The sequence below is a fragment of the Lolium perenne genome, chromosome 4 (assembly GCF_019359855.2).
Source record: "Lolium perenne isolate Kyuss_39 chromosome 4, Kyuss_2.0, whole genome shotgun sequence".
Classification (NCBI taxonomy): domain Eukaryota; kingdom Viridiplantae; phylum Streptophyta; class Magnoliopsida; order Poales; family Poaceae; genus Lolium; species Lolium perenne.
In genome coordinates, this window is record NC_067247.2 from 404,239,969 (window position 1) to 404,250,337 (window position 10,369).

At 39.7% G+C, this 10,369-nt stretch overlaps 1 long non-coding RNA gene across 9 annotated transcripts; it reads right to left on the reverse strand.

The window, feature by feature from the left end:
• Positions 1–3,107: 3,107 nt before the first annotated feature.
• On the reverse strand, positions 3,108–7,765 carry LOC127297448 (uncharacterized). Of its 9 annotated transcripts, none has more exons than XR_007849172.1 (4): positions 7,512–7,765; positions 6,738–6,798; positions 5,793–6,656; positions 3,108–5,390 (listed from the first exon to the last, which is right to left on the reverse strand). It is a non-coding gene; the product is annotated as an uncharacterized lncRNA (long non-coding RNA). The 9 variants fall into 9 exon arrangements; XR_007849170.1 differs by having other exon boundaries at positions 5,793–6,494; positions 6,599–6,656; positions 6,738–7,765; XR_007849167.1 differs by having other exon boundaries at positions 5,793–6,798.
• Positions 7,766–10,369: the final 2,604 nt, after the last annotated feature.

The following is a 10,369-nucleotide window of genomic DNA, read 5'->3' on the forward strand; positions in this document are numbered from 1 at the left end:
GAGCGAGCCAGAGACGATGTGTTAAACCCTAGCCGACAACGAACCCCCCGAGCAAATTGAGGAATCCTTGCCAAAACACGATCAATCGGACGATCTAGGCCCATACGACCCGATGCGACACGATCCTCGCCCAACTCTGAGCCCATACGGCCCGATCTCAAAAAATTTGAATTTTCGGCAAACTCATATTTCCATCGTCTCTGCCGAGAACCGGATCCCGCCGGCGGCCATACTCGTCGCCGACGAGATCTAACCTCTTTACTGTAACGCCTTTGAACCAGTATCCACTCATCGGGATCGAAAGAATCAAGAAAAAATGTTGTAGGTGACAAAACCGGCTTCTTGCAAATGTTCACCGTCCCCAACTCCGGCGTTGGAACTGGTGATAGAGCTCTGGAACGAGAGGAAGGAGAAGATGGCGTACCTGGCCTGAGCTCCAACGCCGCCGCACGCTGCCGCTGCCTCTTCTGCTCCCTTCTGTCAACAGCCGACAACGCGGCTGCCGTGAGATCCCGTCCCTCATCCTCCTCCGGCGTATTAAGGTACGTCGCCGATGATGGCGTCGCCTCCACTGCCAGAGAATCCTCGTCGGAGTCTTCTTCCGGCGAGATCGCCCAGAATCGCCCTTGAGTCGCCTCCAACGGTCCTCCGCTTATTGCGGTCATAATTCTGGAAATGTAATCTAGGCAAGACACAATGAAGCTGAGAAGGTCCACTCATGGTGTATCAAGTCGCCGGAGACCACCAACCGAGCCTCAAAAGCCACAAAGGGAAAAACTACACAAAACCAGAACCTAGATGTACTTCCGACGCGCTCCCTTTGCCTACTCCATCCGGCATCGCTGGCGAGAGTGGCTCCGGTTCAGCCCGGTAGGTTAGAAAAAAGAGATCAAATGGAAGAGTTCTATAGAGAGCGAGAGATGAGAGGAAACATTAAACGTCATTCCATGGTTCATCTCGCTAGATGTACCAAGCTTGCTTTTCCAATCGTCTCATCTCATGGGTACATGGTCGGCTTGATCGATCAATGAATACACGCAATTCATGTTTTCGAAGTAACCATATTGATCATAGACGCCCAAATAGGCATGCGTGGGGGCCACCGCCGTGCTAGCTACTAGTAGCTAGTGCGTCTGGCCAGTTCACCAATAAGCTACTCCCTCTCATCCATAACAAATATTGTGGGTTTAATTCGGCCAGCTCTACTGAAACAGATGGATCATCGACTTCAAGTGTCACATACATCAAGCGCCTGATCACTATGCTATACTGCAATATTTAAGTTTAGGAAAAGTGGCAAAGACCAAAACAAGCTAGCTCGTGAACTCGCCAGATTTGGTCGTGTGACTATTGGTGGTGTGTGTTACTTGGTTCATTTCCTTCCTTCGTGCTGAAACTGGCCAAAACATTTCTTTCGATTAACACATTTCACCAGTTTTAAAAAATAAACTAAAATCACGATACTGTGGATCAGAGGACAGCGAGTATTCAGATGATCCACTGCATCATATTTGCATGCCAGTTCTACAGTTTACTTCCAACTTAAGCCATGCACTTGGGTTTGTTGGGATAAATATATAACTGGTATTTTAAGCTTAACGTTGACCAAACAGCGCTAGAGGTTGCTCGTTGGGTTTTTCTCATGACTTCGCAGGCACGGGACGTTGACAGGAGATTCGCCAACTTGTGAATTATTTGGGCACAACAATGTTCTGAGTGCCCTCAAGTTAAATTGATCCGTGACGCGCGCGTGCGCGCGTGCGTGCATGATTCCAGTACTGCGATGTTGCCAATGTCGCGTACGTCACGGGTGTTTGTCTATGTGGTGTACACGGCACACTTGTAGATTATTTTCGTGTGAATTTCTATTCGGTCCATGGTACATACAGATCGCTTCACCTCCAACCTGTAACTGCCTGTATGTATCTGTTTGCAAGCTTACCCTGTGACGCTGAAGTCGAACGAACAGGACGACGGTGCCATTTCCTAGATGGATCTATACGTCGTCGCCGCCCGTGCAGGCGCTAACTAGAGTTAGCACTTACTTCATTCTAAATTATTCGGGTAACTAATTTGAAACAGAGGGAGTACTATACTACACTCACTTTTTTCAAAATTAGGTGTCCAAGTTCTAGTCAGATTTGATGTTGATTGTCTCATTTTAGAGAAAAGTTGGAACGACTAATTTAAAACCGAGGAAGTAATAATCATGCATGGTTTCAGCCTAATCTAGTAAGCAACTGATTCTCAAGTTAGCGTCTGATTAGCAATTAACATATTCAGCACTACCTTATGTACTCTCTCTCTCTCTCTGTATCTGTCTTATATAAAAAACTAGATTTAGATGCGCGCCTTGGCGCACGATCCCGTAGAATTTGCACCGATTTATGGTTTGTATAAAATTGATGAAATCAGGTGAAAATGAAAATCTGATTTTTAGATTTTACAAAACAAAATCGATAGGATGAAATTAGGACAATGCACACAAAATCATGAATGAAGTAGCAAACACTTATATACAATCAAAAAAGAGAGGAAATAGAGCAATATTTTGGGGCTTGCCATGGTTCGCGGCCCGGTAAACAGTTATATTAAGCATATGTAGATATCGACAGTAATAAAACATCAAATGAATAAAAAACTATTTGATAGGTGAAACAATATGTAATTAATACGCATTTCAAAGGTTGTTGGTTCTATAGTATGACTTCTCCATCAAAACGATGTTTATGACATATTATCGGAGAGAATGTCTCCGTCACTTCTCACGTCGCCCTTGGTGGGTATAGTATTGTTAATGGCTTTGAAAACTGCGGACGGTGAACACCGCCCTAATCAAGACCCTGGATGGAATGTCACCAACATCCGCATGCCAAGTTATGAATATTGACATAGAGTAACGTTTGTGAATTAGGAGCCCGACTTGGCACGCGTTCCCGGTCTTTGGTAAACGATTTGGCAATCACTATATTAATCGTGCATAAAAATATATAACTGATTAAGCTATAAACGAAGAACACACATGACTTAGTCATTCCAAAATGAAATATAGAAACAACTTGTATCCTTGGATTCAATTCTTAAATGCTAATTAGAAAACAAAATGCAAATGAAAATGGTACACTCTTATGTTACAGATAGACATGTAACAATGTGTTTGCGGCTGTGTTTTTAAAGCTATTAATTTCTCCTATGCATTGTGTGTAGCGATGGAACAAATAGATACACTCAACTTAGTGAAAAAATGATGGGTCTGGCTCACTTCTAAAAGCATGCAAGCCACAACTTTGCCCTGTTTACTTGCTTTTGGAGACATCCTGAGCTTTGTCCTGCTGCACCGACCTAAAACACCATAACAGGACCATCTATCGAGTTTTTATTGTACAACCCACATCCCTCTTTTACTGAGCATGCATCAGACGCCATTTTTTTTTTTGGAACAGTGGAACTGTCTGAGAAATTTCTTGACCTTGCAAGACCTGCAGGAACCCAACAGATTCACCAAAGCCTACAGATGGGTAGGAAAACAGAAGTTCCGAGGTGGAAGCATGTAACTTTGTATATTAGTAAGGAATATCGAACCATCTAAACGATCAAATTATGAGGCCCCAGCTGGCTGAGGACAATATTTAACACAATGATTTCCGTAAGCCATCAATTCTTGACCTGGCAAGACCCTGGGGAGCTTACCAGCTACCACATAGTCCGACGACGATTTAAAAATACGCTTTTGAGTGCTTATTGTAATAACTGATTTGTTGGTTTCTATTAATAAATATAAAACTCTATACAACTAAAGCATATAAATATGCCAAAATGTACTAAATATCATATAGCTTTCTCCATTTCCACCTGTGAACAAATCACTTTATAGGTAGGGGTGGCTTGAATTTTGCTAAGTCATACTGATGCTAAACAATTTAATTGGAATTCACAAAAAAAAAGAATATTCGGAGTATTCTTAACCAATAGAAGTTTGATTATTATGAAAACTATTGACTTGAGGCGGTGGAAATAAAACCCAGAAGTTCCACTGGTTAGTACAACCTCTTGTCTCTAGCTAGCTGTGAAGCTCCCCCACAAATATATATAGCATGTAGCAATTGATACTAAAATAAACTTATTTTCTTTAGTCGACCCAAATATATTGTTTGCTACTGATCTACAAACTCTAGCAACAAACTAATCTGCATAGACAGAGAACTTGTTCATACCTATGTTATGTGAATGCAGAACTCGTAATGGTATAACTGGTTATATTTAGCTGGACAACCTTTTTTAATTTTCTATTTCTTTTACTCAAGTCATTTTTTATCTAGAGCCAGCCTATTTGCCCCAAGCTTGTGGTCGACATACCACTTTCCTATGCCCATAAGATATATTGATGTAAGGCTGAGAAAAATATTTGTACATATATGGAGCAGAGGACAAACCTGATGAAATCAGAAACTTAAGTAAATCCAAATGACTAATTACTTGGGCTGCCTACCTCTACATAGTTTCCTTGTCAGGCACCTGAAATTTTCCAGTGGCCGGCAAACAAGTAACTTTTTTTTAGTTCAAAAGAGTGTAACAAATAGAATGTAAGGTAGTGTTTGACCTTGATTTCCATATTATGCAGCAATGCATGCATATTTCATAAATAAAACAATACACAACTAAAACGTAAATTAATGACCGCGCTACCATGGTAAAGGAAAAAAAGGGTAATGAATTGCTTCATATTCAAGGCTGGTATTGATTTGAGCTGCGTTTTTATTATCACGGTCTCAATGTATATCAAATCTACTAATTAGGCCTCGTTGTGGTGCTCTGCAAATAAAGAATGATGGAAATTAAATGGAATTTTGGCAACTTCCGTTCCGAGCAGAAAATGAAACATGCTAAATTTAACGGATGGCATAACTACAACAGTACGTATACAAATGGTTCTACTATGTGAATATAACAGTATGATAGAAATCTTAAGCAGAAGAAGCACAATCAGCTACTATGAAAGCAGTATTTGACACCACCAGAAAAAGAGATGTTGGCAGCACATGATGTTAGTTCAGGATAATATAGAAATGGTGACTGACCAGCTCAATGCCCACGAGGCAATAAAATAGAAACATTAACAGAAACTATTCAGATCCATCAAGTGGTTCAAACAAACTCATAGCAAGCTACTACACGGTTGGTGCAAACTGATTTCTAAAGGCCAATTAAATATGGCACAGATGCATGGAAGTATTGCGCCACGAAGAAAGGTTAGTTTTGATGCCATTCATAAACTTCGAGAGAATGGAGTGATAACAATAGAATACCTTGGTTTGCTTGAAATACTTCTTTGTTTCTCACTATTTACATTGTTTCTGAAGTCTGACATCACAACCAATTAAGACAGGTGCCTGAAACATGAACAGGAAGGGCACTTGCTAGTCAGCACAACATGGTAATATCAGATAATGCGCCTCACCCAATCAGTTTGTGTATTACCTGATATAGTATGTAATGTGTGCATGTACGAAAAATATTAAAATAACACAACAACATAACATTGGAATCAAGGGAGCGTCTATCCCTTATTCATTCTCCCAGCTCATTATGTCAAAAATGGCAATAGACAGCTAAAATTAGGATTTGAGCCATCAATTACCTTATTTTTATATTAAAATCATGTTGTTCAAATTCGGATCGAACATTTAGTGAGAACAAGCCAGATAGCAATGTAAACAAAAAAAAAGGTAAATGATATTTCGGATCGAACAATCAACAGGCATCACTAAACAGTCTAAGCAGACTGAACTTACATGTAAGAAAGTGATGGGCTCATAGGGCTAGTGAATTGGCACATAGGCTCACAGGTAAAAAAATGCCCAAATAATCTCAGAAGCTCGCCCAATTTACCGTGCAAGCAATGCAAAAACTTCCTCTTCAGGCCCTGAAACAAAGCATTCACATAATTGGAAATGAACATGATTTTAGGAGAAAGAAAGGAAGCAAGAATTAACCACAACGGGTCAAAACTTTGAACCCAAGTATTATACATATTTGTTTTAGGTTCTTGAAGTAAAAACAAAAGGTGGTACTAATATATGATAATTCCCAATGAAAGCTTAGTAATCTGCAGGTGTAAAGACAAATCAAATTTATCACCTCTCACTAGGGGCCTACCTCTCACTAGGTATATCAATAATCATGCATCAATAATAATTTTGAAGCAGCCAAAAATATCAGTAGCAATCTGTAAGGATGAACTGAAAGGGTTCCAATTTACACATTAAAAAAGTAGGTGTTGCTTTGAGTTGAAGATGAAGTGTTTCTCAGCAGGGAAGTGGGAAGAACTTACCAATTTTGTTTGGTTGCATTTCTATGTTAATGTTAACAAAAAATTGAGCAAAATCAATAAGAACGGATCTGGAAACTAATGCCCAGTACCAGATCGAGTTTTGTTTCCATGTATTCACTGAACATGGAAACAGAGATATTGATATTCTTCCTCTACAATATACCTGGATCAAAATAGCCGGAGGGTTATAGATCAAATGCAATTAAATCAAAAATAATTTATCTACTATGAGAATGAAGTAGAAAATGCATCATTAGGGCTAAATACCATTTCTGATGCTTCCATATTCTGTAGTAGACACCAACTCGCTGAAATACTTCCTGACCTAGGTCGAGCATGTTTCAAACGAAATCAAAAGAATCAAATCATGGTGATGGTGTTATATAGTCGAGACCAGGTCACTCACCACCTTCATGTATTTCTTCAAGGATTGCACATCAATGAAAATGCGGCATTCCACTAGGAATCTGAACATAAGGCATATGTTGCAAGAATTGGTTGCTTAATTAGTACTAAATAATTAATTATGACGAGGATATAAAAGTTGGAAATCTTTGAACACCCTTATGAATAAATTAAACAAACATAAAGATTTGAAACTCTCATGTATAGGTACTCCCACAATGCAAATATGAAATCACGCTACAACCATTGATTGTCCCCCATACCAATGAGTCTAGCTCTTTCTAGAAAACTGAGAGGCCAACCCGTTGCAAAAACTATCCAGTACCATCAATGGTTATTTTCATTGCTAATCCTCACAAAAAATACTTAAGAAGAAGAAATTGGTACAAAACATATGTTCTGGATAACACAATTGACAACCACTACCAAGAACTCCATACTCGTTTTTTTTATCTAACAGCTTGGAGGCATCAAGCTACCAAGAACTCCATACTCGATTTCTGAATCTAACAGATTGGAGGCATCAGAAACTCAATCAAACCAAAAATTTCGGATCTATGACATGTAGATGCCACAGATCTTTATTTGGGGAGATGATTACTAGCTCGTAGAAAAGCATCCTTGCCTTATTAACTCGGTGGAGGCAATGGCAGCGGAGGACAAAATTAAAGGTCCTCCCAAACCTCTGACGCCATTGTAGTCTTTCTTTCTGAGCTGCTACAAGAAGGGGTCCTCTAAGAGAGAGGGGGGATAGAGAGTGCATAGAGAGATGAACCTGGAAGAAGAGGTGGAGGAGGGCAGGCCATTATGATCTTCCTTCTCACCAGCGGGCGCCCGAGTTAAACGGAGGAGGGGCACGGTGGCGGAGCTCCGACGTCCATCCCTTGCATCGTGCTGCTTCAGGTGGTGCGATGGTAGCAACACATGGTCCTCCCAGCGACAAGGGCGAGCGGCGCGGGGGAGGAGATGGAGCGGCCAGCTGCGGCTGAGCCTACAGAGATGAGAGAGAGGAGGAGAACGGGCAGGAAGCGGGCTAGGGTTTCCGCCGTCGGACGTCTCCTTTTATATCGTTGTGACGTGTTGCTAGCCCGAATGAACGGACGGGATTCCCCACCTAACACCTGCTGACAAGATCCAATGGCCCAGAAGCGCTAATCGCTGTGAGGTCCCCGTTGGTTGGCATCATATATACCCCTGGATAAGTGGGCGAGCATCCGTGCACGCAGGGCATTAGTTCCCAGAGTGGTAGGAATGTATAGGTGGTCCGATGTTTAAAGTTGTTGCCTCAACTAACAATATCTAAAGGTTTTGACTTTGTGTAGAATTATCTTCTTTTCAGCTAAACAACTTGCGTTGTATATGCATGACCGCTAGATAGTGGGGGGCGTGGGGTAGTGCATGATAAGAGGTTAAGCTATGGAAAGGACGTACTCATGTACGTGCATCGTGCGGCACAATTCTGAGATAAAGACTGATGCATATGGTAGTAGGAATGTGCACTAACTAGCCGCAAATGCACGATAACTTTAGGCAGTGCATTGTCGGAGAGCCGCCAATCTGCAAAAGGCAGCTCGCCGCTAAGTTAGTGCACAATCCAACTCGCCAAGTAGCAGGAAGCCGACGTTTAAGATCTTTTTAGAAAACGAAATCTGTGTACTGTTATTGCCTCTGCACCGGCAATGTATACGATTGAACCCAATTGGCTACTTTAGAGACACGTTATACTTCGATTGGAGGATACGGTGAAAGCAATTATTTTCCAACATGAGTGATTGCATAATCACAGGATTACGGCTCCTTCCGCCTAGCTAACTTTTGGGCTTTTAATGTTCGTTTTATGTAATGCACTTTTTGAGAACTCTGGGTTTAGACGGTTGTGTGCATCGTAGCTATGCATAGACCGGGTGAATGCTTAAACTTTTTAAATAATAAAGCACCCTTTATAAAAAAAATAGACTCGTTATACTTTATTACACTTTACCGATGTATACATTGCTTGTATGTAGCGAATTTGCACACCCTGATCTTTTTTGCGTGTCTTTAGTCTGCATTTAGGTTGGCTTTTGTTGTGGTTTTTCTTGCTTATAAGCAATAAGCCGAACCAAACAGCAAACCTACCACACCCATAAGTAGAAAACCAATATACATTTATCCTCAAATCCATAGTTGAGATACCAAAAAAAACCCATAGTTGAGATACCTAATTGCCAAATGGATTCAAGGTATTCTCACATCACATAGCCCACAGTAGCTTTTCCACAAATTCATAGGGCACTACTTCTTTCAAATAAGGCACTACCCAACCATACACGCCTATATATAATTAATTATATCCTCTAACTTACAAACCTGGTTGATTTTTCGATAATCTTTCATTAAATATTTATCCAAATAAGTACTCCCTCTCTCATCGTTTATTAGGAGTGTGCGTACTCCTAGGTCGCAAATTTGAACAAGTTAGCATTAGTTATATGTTATAAAAAATATATCATTATAAAGTTTAGATGTTCTATTTTCTAATGATATAATTTTGCATTATATAATTTAAATTATATAGGTTAAATTGGTGACCTAGGGATACGTGAAAGACTAGTAAACTGAGATGAAGGGAGTAATTATTTTTGTTCTGGTTCAGTTTTGTGCACACTCACAATATAAGAAGTGTGAAGGAAAAAAAGAGAATTTAAAAAAAAGATATAATCATTAGATTTACCTACTAAATAGCTTATCTAAATGACCTAAAAAAATTCATTATTAATTGGGTAAAATGAAATATTATTTACTACAATTTTTCATATTTGAAATAAGTTAATTAAAAATATAAAATTCGCATAAGTTGCTCAAACATTCTGATGGCTTGTCTAAATGAGCTCAAAATTTCCCAGATTAGTTCGGACAAGGAAAATTATTTTATTTTTTCATAATTTAATCAGAAGACTGAAATGTTGAAAAAAAAAACGAAATATAGGAAGAGAGCAGAGAGACAAGTTATCTCCGGCTCGGGACGTCTGAAGCCAAGCTTAGCTACCGGCTGGAACTAAAAGAAGCTATAATCGCTGACTCACTGGATCTGATTGTGAGGTTTTGTATTGGCCAAATTTTGAGTTTTGTTGTTAGAACTTAGCTTACGTCTAGAGTTTATCATTTTCAAACCACAAAATAAATTATGGTTCTGTTATTCCAACGTCCTCCAAACATTTTCGTCGTGCAAAAGGAACGTTGCCCTAGAATTGGTGAAGCAAGAAATAAAGCGATTGATTGAGGAGTGAGAGGAATACCCATTTAATTAGCAAGCACTTTGTACCACGTAGTACGTAGTACTAGTACAGACTAGTAGAATGCCCGTGCTTCGCCACGGTCCTTTAACGTAGTGTCAAATACATAAACGTGTAAATAATGCATACAAATATTAAAGTATATAAAATAAATATATAATACTTAAAATATTTAAAGATCCACTTCGCACAATTCATTTTGTAGAAGGGAAATGACTGAATACACTATTTATTAAAGCCATGGTCCGTTGACGCGTCTAAGGTATTCTCGCACGATATCAGGAATGTTGTCTTCAACTTCATTAGCCAGATACTTGAGTATGTGTATCAAAAACTTTTTCCTTAGCTCGTAACCATC